Raw genomic sequence first — 18,290 nt, forward strand, 5'->3', positions numbered from 1 at the left:
TGGGTTAGACGCTCCCCGCCCCCAGTTTTTATTATTAGTTTGCCTATTAAGCAGACAGAATCCACCCAAGATTAGCCCTTTGCTGGAGTTTCTGGGTTGAGTGATAAAGCACAAATATTTCCCTTTCCAAGACTCTCTGAACTCCCCGTAATATTTCTATGGCTGTCACTCTCCTAGTCACAAAAATAAACCGGGCTAAACTAAGCCGCCCTTCCTCCGTCGCCTTTTCAAGCCTCGGGACGTCTGAAATAGCCTTGTTTGTTGTAGCAGCACGTGGTGACACCGACTGCTGTGATAAACGGGCCCTTCCCCAACATGGTCACTGGACCTCCTGGGAACTTTCAGGGCTCTGATGGGGGGGGGTCTGGGATGGGCTTTGGGGCCCGGCTGCCTCCTCCTTGAGAGCGGAAGGAGAAGGGGCTTCGGGGCGGGACTGAGCCTGCCCGTCTCGGGCCGTTCAGGCTGCTATGACAATGCCGTAGACAGGGCGGCTTAAGCAACACACAATTTTTTCTCTCAGTTGGAGGCTGGAAGTCCAAGATCAAGGTGCCAGCAGGTTCGGTGTGTGGTGACCCCGCCTGCTGATCCTTAGAGGGATGTGGTCTCACCGTGTCCCCATGTGGAGGAAGGGGTGACGGAGCTCTCTGGGGGGTTCTTTTATAAGGGCACTAATCCCATTCCTGAGGGCTCCACCCGCACGGCCTAGTCACCTCCCGAAGGCCCCGCCTCCAAGCACCATCGCTTTGGGGGTTAGATTTCAATGTTTGAATTCCTGGGGGATGCAAATATTGGCTCTATAACACCTCGGGAAGCCACTTATGAACCCCGCAACCCTGGACAGGTTATTTTACTTCTCTGAGCCCCAGGTTTCTAACCCTATTTAGTTGAGAAGACAAATAAATGACATACCATGTGAAAAGTGCTTGGCTCCAGTCAGACTTTTATTCCATGGTAATTCATCATTCTTAGCCTCTCGCCCGGGCAGGGAGGGGTGTCCTGGGGTGGAGCGTGCAGCCTGGTGACAACAGTCCAGGACACCACGCTGCGTGTGAAGGTTGCTGAGAGAGTAGATCCTAGAAGGCTCTTCACAAGAGAAAACACTGCGTGCCTATGTGAGGTGATGGATGTTGACGGCGGTGACCAGTTCCTAACAGACGCACCGGATGTCGAATTGTCACGTCGCACATCTAAAACCAGTATCGTGTTACATGTCAAATGTCTCGATAAAAAAAAACACAGTGGGGGAAAAAGTAAATGAGTTATTTATACTTTTTAACTATATTTTTATTGATTTTGAGAGAGAGAGGAAGAGAGAGGGAGAGAGAAATAGAAACATCGATGAGAGAGAAACATCGATCGGCTGCCTCCCGCACGCCCCCTACTGGGGGTTCAGCCTGAACCCCCTGCACGTGCCCCGGCCGGGAATCAAACCCGAGACCCCTTGGTGCCTGGGCCGATGCTCGGCCACTGAGCCACGCCAGCCGGGCAGCGAGTTCTTAATTTTTTTAGAAACTCACCGCACCATCCTGATTATTTTTATTGTGCTTCAGCCCCTCCCCCAACTCTTTCCCACCCTGGCCGGCGCTCCTGGACTAGCCCTTGGGGACCGCGGATGAGAGGACCCGGTTGTGGCTTACGAGTTGTCAGGGGCGGCCGGGCATTTCAGCCGCAGGAACCGGCTGTTGCTGTGGCCCTCGCTTCTCTGTCAGACCATCTCCTGGGCCAAACACACCGCGACTGAAGGCAGGAAGCGAGGCGTGTCCTCCCCTCCCACGCCCGGCTCCCTGGCGATCCAGGCTCCTCGCCACGGGTCCAGGCCACAGGCTCCTGCGTCCCGTCAGCGGAAGCACAGGCCTCGCCAGGCTCCACCAAGCCTTGCGCTCGGGGTGGCCGGAGGACGACCTCTGGGCTCCTGCCTGTTCAGCTCCCATAGGTGCTAACTCAGTCCCCCGCAAGACACAAAGGACCTTCCCAGTGTCAGCAATACAAAGGGACACGCTTAGGAAGAACCACGTCAGGGGAGCCCGGTGACTGGTCACTGGGAGCAGCCCAGTGACACACCGGGGACCCCGATTTCCCGTACGGATGCCTGGGACCTGTTGTCTAAGGAGACTTCGGGTTCTCTTTGGGAGCCCAGCAACCCTGAAAGCTGATCATTAGAACAGGGTCCGAGTTTGAGTCTAAATGTCCTGGAGCTGAGACGAGGGAGGAGCACAGTATTGGGTTACGGTTTCCTTTTCCAGGCAGAAGAATGCATGCAAATCGATTTGCAAGAGCCTGACATTCTCCTGGCACGAAGCTCCTGCCAGGACTCCTCCGAGTGTCCCCTAGAGGGACGCAGGTTACGGAACGGCCGTGGCCCGCTCCGCACTGTTGCCCAAGACCCGAGATGCCGTTGAAGCAGATGACACTTACGTGGCGTTTCCAACAAGGCAGAGGTCACCGGGAACGTTGTAACTCAAGGAAGACACGTCTGCCCTTGACGTCCCCGTGCTCTTAGGACAAGCACTGGAAGAACCCAGTGAAGACCTTGCTTCACCTACGCTCAGGGCCTCTTGGAGCCCTCACTCCGTGTGGCTTTATGGCCAGGACCCGGTGCCTCCATTTATGGCCTGTGGGCGGCTGATATTTTATTAGATGCACACACATGTATACATATCCATGTGCATGTACTCACATATGTATATGTGTTTTTTATGATTATAAAAATAGTTTTCTTCTTGCAGGTCTGAGAAGGAAACTAAGGTAGCGTCCACTCTGCTCTTCACCTCCGAGCCTCCATTCCTCAGCTCTCTTCACTGCTCGCAAAGCCAGAAATAACAGGACGGTGGGTCAGGGCATGTGGGTGCAGTCGGCTGGCACTGCCAACCACGCCCTGTATTCTAGCCCCACGATTAACCAAAACGACAGAGCAATGCAATGGACCAGGACTCCCAGGATGTGGGTCGGGCCCTCGGCCAGCCAGGACCAGCCTGTGTGTCTCTGACGAGTCCCTGACCCTCTCTGGGCTTTGGCTTCCTCAGCTGTGCAGCGGTGGGTGCCAGGGGCTGGGGAGGGGAGAACGGGGAGTTACTGTGTAACAGGGCACAGAGTTTCAGTTTTACAAGATGAAAACGGTGACGCTGCACGACGTTATGAGTGCATTTAATACCCCTGGACTGCACCCTTAACGTGGTTAAGGTGGTCAGTTTTATGTGAGATGTATTTTACCACGATTTGAAAAACTGGGGGGAAATAAAACCGTTAGGCTCGGGATCTGGCGACTGTTCTGTTTATGACACAGCATTCTAGGTCATGGGATGAAAATGGGCTGCTGCCTCCCACTCTCGGCAAACTTGGGTGGCAAAGATGGTTTCGGTTCTCCCAAGCCGCCGAGCCACGGAGGGTCTGTCTCATCCTCAAGACGAGGTGTTTTTAAAAAAATCTGAGCCTCTGTCGGTTTTGCAGATGGCTGTCTGTGAAAGTCTGTCTATTGGATGACTGTGTGTGTGTGTGTGTGTTGGGGCTTCCTGCCACAGCTGCTCACCTGGCTTCACAAGGTGCCGTGTAGCCAGCGTCGCTCAGGACGACTGAGTCCCAACAGATCCTGGCCAGATGTGAACCAGAGCTAAACATACAAACAAACAAACAAACACACACAAAACAACAGCAACAACAAAAACCCGTATGCAACAAAACCCCTAGGCCAGGGGTAATGAAATCATCAGACACGGAAGCAGCAGCGTGTTTGGGGACCGGACATGGGTTCTGTGTTTCCCTGCCTGGCACCTGGCTTCACTGGGCAGTAAAAACAGAGTTTATGGCCCTTCTGGTTGGAACAATAACTTTTACAACATGCATGGTGGCTGAGTGGTGATCAGAGAAAGAAAGCCAACCGCCCAGCCTCCCTGCACCCTCGCTGTTTGCCATGGGTGGTGCCGGCCGCGTATGTTAGCTTTTTAATCTCACGCCAACCCTGTGAAGCAGGTGTTACGATGGCCATTTTCGGATTTTGCTCGGGGAGGCTGAGAGACTCGACCGAGCTCACACAGCAGCAGAGCCTGGTTCAAATCCAGGTTTTCCGATTCCTAAACCAGCATTCTTTCTGTTCTTTTTTCAGTGTTGCTTAGCCCATTTTGAGGACAATTCTACTCGTTAAAATGTTATTTCTTAGTCCAGTTAAACCCTGGGCTCCTCTGCCTCTCACGCCCGGTGAGTAAGATACTGCTCCTGTGTTGGGCCTGCTGGACTATGGACCCTGAGAGCAGGGACTGGCCTCACCGGGGGCTGGCGGGGTAAGCGCCTCATAACTGTGGGTTCGGGGGTCAGCAGCTGAGCCCACAGCACACTGCGCTCAGTGCTGCGCTAGCCCCTCGGATTGGCTCCTACTCTGCCTTCTGCGGGGGGGGGGCATTAGTGGGCACTCAGAGTACCCCCAGACCCCCTTCCCTGGAGGACTTGCTTCGCTAGTGGCTGGGAACGCTGTCATCAGCCACACTCAGCGGTCGCCCTCAGGGTCTGCCCAAGTTGAGAGGACTGGTGGGTCCTTGCTGGACCGGCTGCATCCCATGGGGAAGGTACCAAGGCTTGGTCAGCTCTGTCCAGAGGGAGACAACCGTGAATGTCACTGGCTCGAGTGTTCCCGAGAGGGTCAGGAAGGCTATCGCTGGGCCTCACCTTCTCCCGCTGCCCAATCCCATTTCCTTCCTGTCCCCTCCCGGGGAGGGTGCCAGTGACACTCCTTAACAAACATCCTCCTATCCATAAACTCTCCCCCGAGCCTGCTTGCAGGGAGACCCAGCCCCACGGGCACCCATGTCCCCCTCCCTCTCGGCACATCCTGGGTGGAGGAGCGGCCTGCACCCAGAGGCACCTCTTCTCCCAGCTACACCTCGGCACCCTCTTGGACGTGGCTCTGGCTTCTGGGTGTGCCGCCATCTGGGCATCCTCTTGGTGCCTCTGAATTCACAGTCCTGGGGGCTCATGAGGTGGCTGGTCTTCGCTGGCAGTCCCAAGCCCCTGGGACCTTCTCACGGACTGTGGTGGCCGTCACCAGACAGCTTTTAGCATAGGGGGACACGCTGCTCACCACTTCCACAGTGACTCATGTAGTCAGAAAACCTGCTCACGTCTGCATTTCATTGCCTGCTTTCCAAGTCTCTTCTGCCCCCACAGGGCAGTGAGCTGACCTGGCATCTGTGAGAGGCAAGACCTAAGTAAACGCAGTTGCTGAGGCTCTGAAAGCTGGTGCCTGCCTGCCTTTGCAGGGTGTTTACGTCGAGGAGGATCTGAGACGAAAAAAGTTCACGACCCTTTTGCTCAGCAGGTGGGAGTTACTTTATTATTATTAAAGTCTGAGGAATAGGACCTTGGTTAGTGGGATTCCTTCGGGCGTCTCACAGCATCCACCCTGCCTGCCACTCTGTGCCTCCTGCTGAAAGGGAGCACATGGCTTAGGATTCTTTGGTTGCAAGCGACAGAAATAAACCTGACCTAGTCGAACAACAACAGAAGCCAGAACGGGGGTGGGGGTGGGGGTGCTTTAAGGTGTTTCCCCAACCTAAGGTCAGAAATGTTGCCAGGACCCAGCAAGGGATCAGATGCATGATCTGGGACCTCTGTCGCTGAATTCTGCATCTGTGCATCAGTCTGTGTGCATGTGTGTGTGTGCACATGTGCATATATGTGCATATGTGCATGTACATGTGCGTATATGCTTCTGCATGTGTGTGTATCTTTCTCCAGATCAAGTGCCTCATGGTGGCAAATAGCCAATTGTTCATTCCAGGCTTTATTGTATAAGCATTTTAAACATATCAACATAACTGAACTCTTTCTTGGACTCAATCCTAGATTCCTGGGAGATACAATTTTATTGGCAGATTTAGTGGGATATTAACTTCTTGTGCAATTAGGCATGGATACCGGGTAGGACCCAGGCCTGTGGATCTGCTCAACAGCCCCAAAGTGGGCACCCCCAGACACCTTGGGGATCACGCCTTGACGGAGTTCCGCCGGGCAGCTTGCTGGGCTCTCTGACCTAGAGAGCGACGGCTCCCCTGCAGGCTAAAACCCTCAGGCCCCTGTGCTCCCCTGCAGGCTAAACCCTCAGGCCCCTGTGCTCCCCTGCAGGCTAAACCCTCAGGCCCCTGTGCTCCCCTGCAGGCTAAACCCTCAGGCCCCTGTGCTCTCTTGCACTGCAGATGAGGCAGCAAGAGTCTCTGCTGTCATCAGCACACTTTTCCTGAGCTCCCCTTGGTGTGGTCTTGCCTTCACTGATCATACGCGCCAAGGAAAGACTAACAAGAGGGGTGAAAATACAATGGACTGTGAAATGGGAGGAGACCATCTATGTTTAATAAGAGAGGCTACCAGTTGTTGAATGACTTTTATGTACCAGATATTTTATCTCTAAACTTCACAACGAATTTTGCAGGGGACATTATTATATGTCCATTTTACAGATCTGAAAACTGATGCCCAAGGTGGTTAATTAACTCCTTCAAAGTCACATTGCTAGTATGTAATGAAATTTAGGGTTGGATTCCAAGTCTGGTTAGTTCTAAAGCAGTAGTGTTCCCAGAAGGATGTATCATTTCCCAAATAACTAATAGATCACACAAATGACACCTCAGTAATTCATAAATTGCATGATTCAGGAATGCCATTAGAGGCTGCGTGATGCCAAAACCATTCACTGAGACAGTGAAGCATTCCAGACGTTAGTCTAGACTGGGCCCAGTCATCTATGGGATGGGAAGAACTCCCTAAATTAATTCACTGTTCCTGTCTTGTGCTTAATTAATTGCTCTGACAATCATGCTTGTGTTGACTTGATCCAGGCTTATGGTGCAAACCAAGAGCGACATGGGGAAGGAGGCGGCCCTAGGTGCTTGGCTCTCAGGGTCTCTGATTGAGCAGAGAAACGGGGGCAGTGGTAAGTGTGGCTACTGAGCGAGAGGGGCAGGGCTGCGGAATAGAGCTGGGCTTCACGTCCCAGTATCTGGCCTCTTGATCCAGTCCTGCCTCTTAACAATGCTGGGGCTCAAGCCGGCAGAGTCACTCACTGTCCCTGCGCTCCAGCTCCCTCATCTCTAAAATGGTCTTATTAAATCTGACTTACCTCTCTCTCTGCATTGGAGTAATAATGGCCATCAGTGTGTGACAATGCAAGTTACCATCTAATAACAGTTAACATTTACTGCCACTTACATTGATTTCTCCACAACTAAAAGAGGTTGGCTTTCTTATTAGCTCCATTTTACAGACGAGGCAACTGAGAGCCCAAAGGGTGAAATAATGTGCCCAAACCAAGCCAGCCTGCACCCAGAGCCTAAGCAGAACAGCGGTCTACTGGCCCGGATAGAGTCTATCACTTGTAAAACTGTCATTATTGTCACACAAGGCCCTAATCCAGGAAGCCCAGAGTGTGACCTCTGCAGGGTGGGAGTTGGGTAGGGGACAGATGCTCTGAGCCTGGCTGCCTCACCTTCCTCATCATCACCAAGGAAACAAGCACTCCCATGCTGTTGCCATGGAAACCATCTCACCTTCACCATGGAGACAGCCAACTGCAAGGCAGCTCCTTGAGTGGGAGGAGGTACCTGCAAAGGCGGGCGGGGGGGGGGGGGGGGGGGAATGTGTCCCCAGACACTCCTTTGTTGCCTGAGAGGCAGCCTCCAGGAGGAGCCCAGGCCTGGAAATCCCCTCTCTGCTCAGGAATGTGGAGGCCAGGATGTCCCCGGAGAAACAGAGGTTTGACGAATTGTTTTCTGAATGTATTTCTAGTGGCTGCCTGTCCTTGAGTCTGCCATTGTCCAGATCAAAGGAAATGGCCCAATTTTCATGTCTCACAAATGCTGGAAATCTGCCAGGCCAGGTCCTTTCTTTGCTTAATTTTGCTTCCAACCTGCTGGGTAACTCAACCACCTCTCCCGGTGCCTGTCAAATGGACTGGATGGGCTATCTCATGGCCCTTGGGGTGCCAGATCTCTAAACCAGTACAAGTTGCTTTTTTGTTTGTTTGTTGTTGTTTATCTTTATTGATTTCAGAGAGAGGAAGGGAGAGGGAGAGACACAGAAACATCAATGATGAGAGAGCCATTGATCGGCTGCCTCCTGCACGCCCGACTGGGGATCAAGCCCGAAACCCGGGCCTGTGGCCTGACTGGGAAGCGAACCGCAATCTCCTGGATCCTAGGTCGATGCTCAACCGCTGAGCCACGCCCACTGGGCAGTACAAGTTTTTTAAATATCACGAGGGCCCAACCTAGGCTGCCAGACTTTAATTTGTGGGATAAGGGCCTAAAAATTTATAAACGGCACCTACTCTTCAGAGGCAGGATGGCATCATGATGGCCAAGGGTGTGCAATGAGGTCAGACCGCCCAGCGCCTGTCCTGACTTTGACACACGCGTGGCAGGATTGGGGCTAACTCCATCTCTACGTCTTAAGTTTGTTTGGATGTAAAATTAGATTAATAATAGCATCTATCCTTTAAGGTTCTTGAGGTGAGTAAATGAGATAAACTGTGCAAAGCTTTTAGCACAATGCCCAGCACATGGCAACACTCCACACACTCACCATTTTCATAAAGGATTAAAAAAAGCAGCACCCATGCTGAGCCGAAATGACAGTGATAAACTGCATACGTTTAGAGCTTGGAAAAAGTGACTACATTGTCCTCCTTGAGTCTCCATTCCACCAGGGTGAACCTGAGAATCACTCGATTTAGTGATATTTAGGGTTGCTGGTTTTTTTAAAGATTTTTTTATTGACTTTTAGAGAGGGAGGGAGAGGGAGAGAAACAAGGTGGGAGCAGAGCTGAATCAGCTGCCTCCAGAACGCCCCCTACTGGGATCTACCGTAACCTGGAAGAGTTTCTGCCACGTGACACATGCAGATCAGGCTGGATGTTTTCCATTTCCCACCAGATCGGCTCCACCTGCCCTCAGATGTGGGAAGATGACCTCACCACTGCACTCGCTGGGCGGAGTTGCCCTCGGGCTTCCAGGCGGGTTTGGCCAATGGGAGGCACCAACAGGAAATGGGAGGGGGTGGGAGGAAACCCGATGGGGTCTCATTGCTTGGCTTTGGCAATGCTCCTGCCTGGTGGCCCTCTCCTGTGGACACCGCTCTCCTCCGAGTTCCAGGAACTGCTCCCTCTCTTTGCGCCTCTGGGCCAGGGGGCAGCAGGGCCTTTCCCGCTCTTGCCGGCCCAGGATGCCCCGCTGCCCCATCCCGACTTCCCCAGACCTTTGTAAGTCGTTCCTCCGTTTATACTCCCATGAATCACCTCTTTAAAGGGCGCCGTCTGTTTCCTGCTGCAGGCCGGGATGACATAGCTGTTACTGGTACTACTTTTAGTTTGAGAACCACTCTGGCTTCCTGTGCAATCCCATGGAGTCAGCAGGCCTTTCTGAGCCTTGGCCCAATGAGCGCACAATCCCCCAGCCTCTCCTCCTTCAGAGGGACAGTGTGAGAATGCAATGAGTGAATACAGGTGAAAACGCTCTGGGGAAAAGTATGACAGTAACTCTATGATTAGAATCATTAGAAGTAATAATAGTAATTAAGGTTGTTTCTGCCCATAGGTCGCCTCTGATCCGTGTCTCTTCTCTCCAGCACCATAGCAGTGACTCAGTCTCCGGTCCGTGGTGAAGCCATAGTCCTTTGTTGCAGAGCCCTGTGCTGCTGAAAGATGACACTTTGTGACCAGATACAGCACGCAGTTCTCGGTGCTTGGGCACTAGGCTTTGCTGGAGCCCCTTGGAGCTCCTTCTCCGGAGCAGACCCCGCCCTGCCCTTGCAGCCTCTGGGTTGTGTTTGCTGAGTCGAGTCTGGGGCCCTGGCTGAAGCCTCTGAGCACCAGGGCTCCTCCCACAGGAGCAGAGGGTGAGTGGGGCCTGACTCAGCCGGAGCTGGTGTGGACTCCTGCTGCTCCAAGTTCCTGGCAGAAAGAAAATTGCTGGTGGAATATGCAAGGCCAGGTGGGCTGGGATTACCCCAGAGCTGACAGCGAGGATGGTGGCCCTACTGGGGACGTTGTTTAGTTTGTGCCCATTTCAAAAAAGGAGGGTGCACCGTGAGGGCCTCTCCTGCCCTCTTTCCAGCCTCTTTATCCACCAGGTGCTTCCACTGCCCTTCTTCCCAGCCCATCCTCTGCCCTGGGCATGACGAGAGGGACACCAGGGTTAACAGGGTTCATCAGTCGCTTCTGAGCCATCAAGAAATCTCTGCCCTTGCCCGGTCAGGCGTGGCTCAGCGGTTGAGCATCGACCTAAGATCTAGGAGGAGATCACAGTTCTATTCCTGGTCAGGGCACATGCCCAGGTTGGGGGCTTCATCCCCAGTCGGGGGGTTTGCAGGAGGCAGCTGATCAATGACTCTCTCATCACTGATGTTTCTCTCTCGCTCTCCCTCTCCCTTCCTCTCTGAAATCAATAAAGGCTTTTTTTTTTTTTTTTTAAATCTCTGCCCTAAGCTGTTTAAAATCATAAGTCAATACCCCTGGAGCTACAAAAATAACGATCATGAATCAGTTTAGGACTGGGCTGTGCTGTATTCAGAAGCCTGCCTATTGTTGATAATTCAAACAGATTTATTTTTTCTTTGGCTTTTTCTATTTGTAAAGAGGTCTAGAGGTAGAGCACCTTGGACTGTTACAGCTACTCAAGATGTGGCTTTTGTTCTCACCGAGCTCTGATGGGTGCTCACCCCTGAGCATCCACCCCTTTGCATCTGAGACAGGAGCAAGGGGGCAAGGCCAAGGGTGAAGGGCCAACTGGAGATGCCAGTCAGGTTGATTTTCTTTCTAAAGCTGACCCCAAAGTCCTACCCGGGATATCACTAGCACATCTGGGTTACATGGGTCTCTGTGGTCCAGCCTGGATACCTAACCCCTCATTGGTTACATGGTACCCACGGGAAAGTCTGCTCCGACCTTGAACTCTGTCATCCAGTTGACCTTTTGGACATGGACCAACCCTATGTTGGAAACTGTCTGGATCAACTTAATTAGACATGTCAAATCTGGCAGTGAGCTGGACTTGGGAAGCTGGGTGGGGTCTGAAGAGCTGGAGAGGGTCACAGGTGGCACAACAGTGTGGCGATGACGGGAAAAGGTGGGGTCCCAGCATGCATGGCTGCATGCTCTGGCAGTCACCGGACAGCTCAACGGTGAAGGTTATCCAGAGTCCCATCTCTTTTTTTTTAAAATCTTCACTCAAGGATATTTTTTCCATTGACTTTTTAGAGAGAGTGCAAGAGAGGTAGGGGGAGAGAGACATCTATGTGAGAGAGATACATTGATTGGTTGCCTCCCGCATGCCCCCTGACAGGGGTGGGGATCGAACCTGCAACCCAGGTATGTGCTCCTGACTGGGAATCAAACCTTGACCCTTTGGTGTGCAGGCCAATGCTCTAACCACTGAGCATGCTAGCCAGGGCAGAGCCCCATCTCTTGTCAAAAGACTCATCCTCAAATGTCCCTTTTCTGTCTATATTTGATGGGAAACAATGTGTGTGGCCCACTCCCTGGGTCCTCCCCTCAGGGTTCCTGCCATTGGCTCAAGCTGTGGGATCAGGAGTTTGAGACAGAGGCCTTCCGGAGGCTTCCAGATTTAAACCAACCCCACGGACATGAGACAGAATTGCCTACAGAGAATTCTATTATAGCCAAGTGCCAGGGTGTATATTTATCTGTGCCCGAGATTCTCATCTCTCTTTTAAAGAAAAAACACACACATTTGGCCAAAAGACAAAGTGGAAAAAAATGTACTGTTGAACAAATACTCCGAATGGTTGCTCAGAATGCTTGACATGATGAACTGTGTGAAAAAAAAAATGCCTGTGGCAAACTGTCAGCAGGCTATATTTGGGGGAACGAATCCAGGGTCCCTGCCAACAGAGCTCACACGGCCCTCCTGTTTTTCTCTCTATTTATAACTATCCACACATTCACTAACCAAAAATGCAGCGGACATTCGACTCAGTTTTAAATGACGAGAATGTTCGGGATGTATCAGGTTACAGCACGAGACAGCCTTAAATTCAGCCGAGATTAGCTTTACTTACTGGAGAGGGGATTAAACTGCAGAAAACAACGTAATTGGATCCCTTGGGAATGTAAAAGTATGAGAACAACTCTGTCTTCGTTTCCTTTTTAAAAATGTAATTCGCATCAACAAAACTTTATCAAGCACCAGCTGTACGAACAGCTCAGCGAGCCCTCACTGGGAGGCAGGCAGCCTGATCCCGTTTCCCGGGGAGGGACAGACAGACGCTGGGTGAAACCTATGACAGGGACGGTCGGCGCCCTGGCGGAACCGCTGGCCAGTGCACTCGGCACACGGAACAGTGGCCGCAAAGTCTCACCGGGGACATCACCAGCACCTCTCGACTGCCTCCAGGAAGCCACCCCCGCTGCTCCCTCTGGGAGGAACTTGGTTCTGAGCAAGTAGCTTCTCCCCCCCAGCCTCGGATGTTGAACCCATGACCCAGCGGGGCCGGGCAGGGCACTTCATTTCCCTGGGCACAGTGACTGGCTTGGGGGTAACCATGCGCTTTAAGGAGCCAATGGGAATGAAGGCTGAGCCTTTAGCCAGAAATGCTGACGCACAGACGCTGCTGTTTCGCGCCACAGGGGTGGCTCAGGGGTGGAGCATCAACCGATGAACCGGGAGGTCATGGTTTGATTCCTGGGCAGGGCACGTGCCCGGGTTTCCGCTCGATCCCCAGTAGGGGGCGTGCAGGGGGCAGCCGATCCATGATTCCCATCATTGGTGTTCCTCTCTCTCTCCCCCTCTCCCTTCCTCTCTCTGAAATCAATAAAAACATATTTAAAAAAAAAAGAAAAGACTCTCCTGTTTTTGTTGGACGTGAAGGCAGAAGGCCCAGGAGCTGCTGAAAGCTATTTTGCACCCACAAGATGTCAGTCTTCAGGTGAGGCTGACTACAGGAGGGGAACCAAGAGACAAAAATAAACTAGTCCCTAAATTTCCAGAATATTCCTTACCCAACAACATATAGAAGCAAGATTTGAGAATTAATTCTGACCTAGCTGGTAGTGTCATAAATAGACTATTAATAGAATGAGTTCCATTTCGTTTGGTAATTTTAGATCACTGAACAGGAAGGTCACATGGTTTTGCTCTCCAGTTGCACGGTGCAGAGTTCTGGGGTTCTCTCCGTAAACCCACAGGAGTTTCTGTCTGATGGTGAGAGCTGGCGTCTTGTGCTTCCAGGCAGAACTTCAACAGCGTGCTTCTTAACCACCATTTGGAGCCACCCCCTTGGCCATGTTTGTGGGCAAGGTGGAAAGGGACACCCATGAAGAGGAAGTGGTCCCACAGTTGAGATAAAATCCTGTGTTATATGGGCTGTATGAACCCAATTTGACCACTTGACATTTTGAGTCTAAAGAACTTTCAATTTCTCAGACTCTGGCAGGAGTAAGGGAACATCTTGGATGTTTATAAAATCCAATGACCTTTTTAATCAGTTGCTCTTGAAGGGATCGTTAAATTTCTGGACCCCAGTTTCCCAAGGCTTTCCAGAATGGACGCGCGCCATCAGCTCCCCCTGCAGGTCTGAGACCTATCTGCCAAGGAATTAATTTCTGGAAGTCCACTGTGAAAATGGGTTCTGGAGAGACTCTAAATCCTGTCTCACAGTCGCAACACTTCAACTGCTTAGAATCGGCCCACCTTCCTGCTGGGAGCCACTGATCCGAGAAAGCACCTGGTCTGAGCCTGTATGAGGACATACATGTGCCACAGGAAAACAAAGAGCCAACTAGGGATTCCAAGACCCAGCAGTTAGCACCTTCCTTGCACAAAATGTTTTCTTTTTTAAAATCCTCACCTGAGGATATTTTGTCCACTGCATTTTCAGAGAGAGCAGGAGGGATGGAGGGAGGGGAGAGCCAGAGAGAAACATCAATTGGTCGCCTCCCCTACTCGCCTGGATGCGGGGGGGGGGGGGGGGGGCGATCAGACCTGCAACGAGGCATGCGCCCTTGACGGGCATTGAACCTGAGACCTCTTGGTTCATGGGTTGATGCTCAACCACTGAGCTATGCCGGCTGGGCCCATTCATCCACCTATTTAAACTGTTGATGTAAAGAATGCTGTCACTGTGTTCGCAGTGTCGGTCATGGTCTTGTGTGGGGGTACCACATAATCCTCATGGGAGAGTCAGTGGGGACATTCCATTCTCCCTCTTGGATCTGTCCTCCACGTGCGGGGGTAAGAGCTATTTCTAGCAGAAAGGTCTTGACACCACTGCCAAATCGTAGCATCGTCCACCTATGCCAAGCGCGCTGTTTTCCATGGGCCGACTCACCCAGTTGGCGTCACCCTGCAGGCGAGCTGCTTCAAAGTCCAGTGGCTCTGAGGCTGACGTCAAAGACTGAGGGCTGGACACAGCTGGCAGCTGGCCCCGGCCCCAGATGGGAAACTCGAGCTTGCCCGCAGAGGATGCTCCAGCCAGCCCGCCCGCAGAGGATGCTCCAGCCGGCTTCCCCGCAGAGGATGCTCCAGCCGGCTTCCCCGCAGAGGATGCTCCAGCCGGCTTCCCCGCAGAGGAAGCTCCAGCCGGCTTCCCCGCAGAGGAAGCTCCAGCCGGCTTCCCCGCAGAGGATGATCCAGCCGGCTTCCCCGCAGAGGAAGCTCCAGCCGGCTTCCCCGCAGAGGATGCTCCAGCCGGCTTCCCCCCAGAGGATGCTCCAGCCGGCTTCCCCGCAGAGGAAGCTCCAGCTGGCTTCCCCGCAGAGGATGATCCAGCCGGCTTCCCCGCAGAGGAAGCTCCAGCCGGCTTCCCCGCAGAGGATGATCCAGCCGGCTTCCCCGCAGAGGAAGCTCCAGCCGGCTTCCCCGCAGAGGATGCTCCAGCCGGCTTCCCCCCAGAGGATGCTCCAGCCGGCTTCCCCCCAGAGGATGCTCCAGCCGGCTTCCCCCCAGAGGATGCTCCAGCCGGCTTCCCCGCAGAGGATGCTCCAGCCGGCTTCCCCGCAGAGGATGCTCCAGCCGGCTTCCCCGCAGAGGAAGCTCCAGCCGGCTTCCCTGCAGAGGATGCTCCAGCCAGCCCGCCCGCAGAGGATGCTCCAGCCAGCTCACCGGCAGAGGATGCTCCAGCCGGCTCAACAAAGAATCCTCAGACGCTCCCGATCCCTTGTTTGAAAAAGGCTCCATAAGTTTCCGTCATCTTCGATGGCCGTGGAAGGAAGATGTCTATATACGGCTCCAAGGAGGCAGAGCGCAAACTCCCTGCAGTTCCAGGGCTTCTCTGCCCACCTCAAGTAGCCTGATCAGTAAACTGCAAAACCCGACTCGGAAAGCAGCCCTCATGCGGGGTCAGGTGGCCTCCTTTCACCTGGGCTCAGGACACTGCGTGTGTTCATCCCCACAGTACTGGTCAAAGGAGAAAGAACTGCTGCGTGGGGGAAGAACGGGAGCTGGGGAGTACGGTCCTCACCACCCGATAGTTACTATCCGCCACACCTTCTGAAGGGTCCTCCAAAGGTGAAGACATTTTCTCATGGCCATGGCATGGAACCCAAATAATTCTTCATGCTTAAACCGCATAGCCTGGCCCTGGCCGGGTAGCTCAGCTGGTTAGAGCGTCAGTCATCCCAATAAGCCAAGGTTTCGGGTTTGATCCCCGGTCAGGGCACATACAAGAATCAATCAATGATGCATCAATAAGTGGAGCAGCAAATCAGTGTTTCTCTCTCAAATCAATCAATAAAAATTTTAAAACCAAACCACAGAGCCTGGCATGAGTGTCACCTTTGTTTTCAAAGGGTGTCTGGGACTGTGAGTCACACTGTCCTGGGTACAAACCCGGGCTCTCATATTGACTGTGTGGCCCTCTGTGTTCTCATTTCTCAAGCAAGGGTAACGACACCTACCTGACAAGACAATGTGGAAATTCAACTACTTATAGCCCTTACTCCAGTGACTGGCGCGAGATAAGGGCTCAATAAAAGGAGTCGTCGTCATGAGCAGACGACAACCGTAACTAGTAAATGCAGCACGATCCACAAGAGCAGATCTAGGCGTTGCTGGAAATTGCTACCAGTCGCATCCCAACACCGTATGACGTCTACCTACTGCCCAACTTTCCTTTTGCCCCAAATTAAACCCAGCAGGGTAACTGAGAAAAAGGGCTCTTTACAAGGACTGTAAACATATTTTCAGAGTTAAATATAAAACAAGAGTCTGTCTACAGGCAACCACTTTGGCGGGTGATAACATTTCCTACTGAAGCTCTCATGAGAGGGTCTGAAAGAATTTTGCAAAGTACTGGACACGCTGTTCAGCTCCTTCCGAATGCGGACAAGTGCTCAGCAGTACAATGCCTGTTATAAATAGCAAGTCAGCGCCATTCGCCAGATTACATGACTGAATGAGCCACATGCTAGACGGAAACAGCTCTAAAAGGGTTTTAACTAAGCGACATTTCAATATTTAAGTCTGATCTTTTCCAGCACTTTTTCTTTTTTAAATCCTTGCCTGAGGATATATTTTCCATTGACTTTTAGAGAGAGTGGGAGGCAGGGAGGGGGCAGAGGAACATCGATGTGAGACACATCCCCCGACGGGGCCAGGAATGGACGTGCAACCCAAGTACGTGCCCTTAATCCAACCGAAACCCTTTGGTGCAGGGCCCGCGCTCCACCCATGGAGCAGCACCGGCCGGGGCAATGCATTTTCATTCATCCTAATATTACCACTGAAGCCAAACAGAGATTAGCCAAATAGCCATATGGGAAAACGTTTCACAAAATGAGAAACCAGTTCAATGCACGCAATTCAAATGTGTGTTCGCAGGACCCTGTCCCCCAGTGCTGGTTTCTCTCCTCCCGAGTGGTCTGTGGCCGACTCATGTGCCTTCACCCCCTGCCTGGCTCGGGGAGAATCCCGTGCAGATCCTGTCGCTGAGGAAGAGTATCTCATTTAGGTCCTCTCTGAGCTTTTTCATTGGCATTTTGTAATTTTCAGCATATAGATCCTATACGTGTTTGTTAAGTGTATATCTAAGTATTTAATTTTCTTTGGAGTAAATTGTAAATGGTAGTATGGTTAAAGAATTTTTTTAGAGGAATTGAGTTATCAATAATAAATAAAATGCACAGACCGTAAATGTGTTGCTCAACGGGTTTTGGAAACTGTATACACTGGTGCGACCGCTAATCAAGACAACCTAGAGAACATCTGTCACTGGTTCCCAACAACCCTCGCACCCCTCAGAAGTGCCTGCACTGGTGGCTCTAGCCTCTTAGTGGTGTGCACACCAGGTCATAACCTAGAGGTCTGAGCACCAACCATTCAGTGGGTGTCTTGTTCTCCACCAGAGGTCCAAGCACTAGTGTGGCATCTCCCTCAGAGATGTGGGGACCTCTCCTTGGAGCTCCTAGGTTATGCTAACCCTACTTCATGCTGGGGTGGTAGCTACTTCCTGAATTATTAGTCTGGTACCTCGAGGTCCCCTCTTATTTTCACCGCCTTGTGTTAACGCACCTCTGTTGTAACACCTACCGTGGCTTTCTTACTGGACCCTGACAGGTACAGTACTTGGTATCAAGAGTGGGTTTGTCACCCTGGCTGGTGTGGCTCAGTTGGTTAGAGCACTGAAGGGTCTCAGGTTCGATTCCCAGTCAGGACACATACCCAGGTTGCGGGTTCTGTTGTCGTTTGGGGTGTGTATGGGAGTCAACCGATCAATATTTCTCCCTCCCTCATCTCTCTCTCTAAAACCAATAATAAAAATCCAAACATATCCTCAGGTGAAAATTAAAACAAAAAAGTGGGTTTGTCTACCACCTTTGGCACACACGTCTTATAGAACATCTAAGGTGTTGCTGCCTCCAGATCACCAGGTCCAACATCACGGACCAGTGTGATGTGTGAGGGGTGCCAAGACAATCAAGGCCTCTGCAGACTACATGATGCCAAGAGAAAATCTGACACGGTGAGGTATCATACAGAATTTTTTAAGTATGTCTTTATTGATTTCAGAGAGAGGAAGGGAGAGGTAGAGAGATAGAAACACCCATGATGAGTCATTGATCAGCTGCCTCCTGCACACCCCCCACCGGGGATCGAGCCCACAACCCAGGCATGTGCTCTGACCTGGAACTGAACCTCGATCTCCTGGATCCTAGGTGGATGCTCATGCAGATTTCTTAACTGCTGTAACTTTTCTTCCCAAGTTATTCCATTTACATTTTAACATGTAAAAATTAGTACCAATTCACCTTATCGACAAGAATGGGATCTTGAATGGGACTGTTTCTCAGTGCTATTCTC

The sequence above is a fragment of the Miniopterus schreibersii genome, assembly GCF_964146895.1.
Source record: "Miniopterus schreibersii genome assembly, chromosome: 13".
Lineage (NCBI taxonomy): Eukaryota > Metazoa > Chordata > Mammalia > Chiroptera > Miniopteridae > Miniopterus > Miniopterus schreibersii.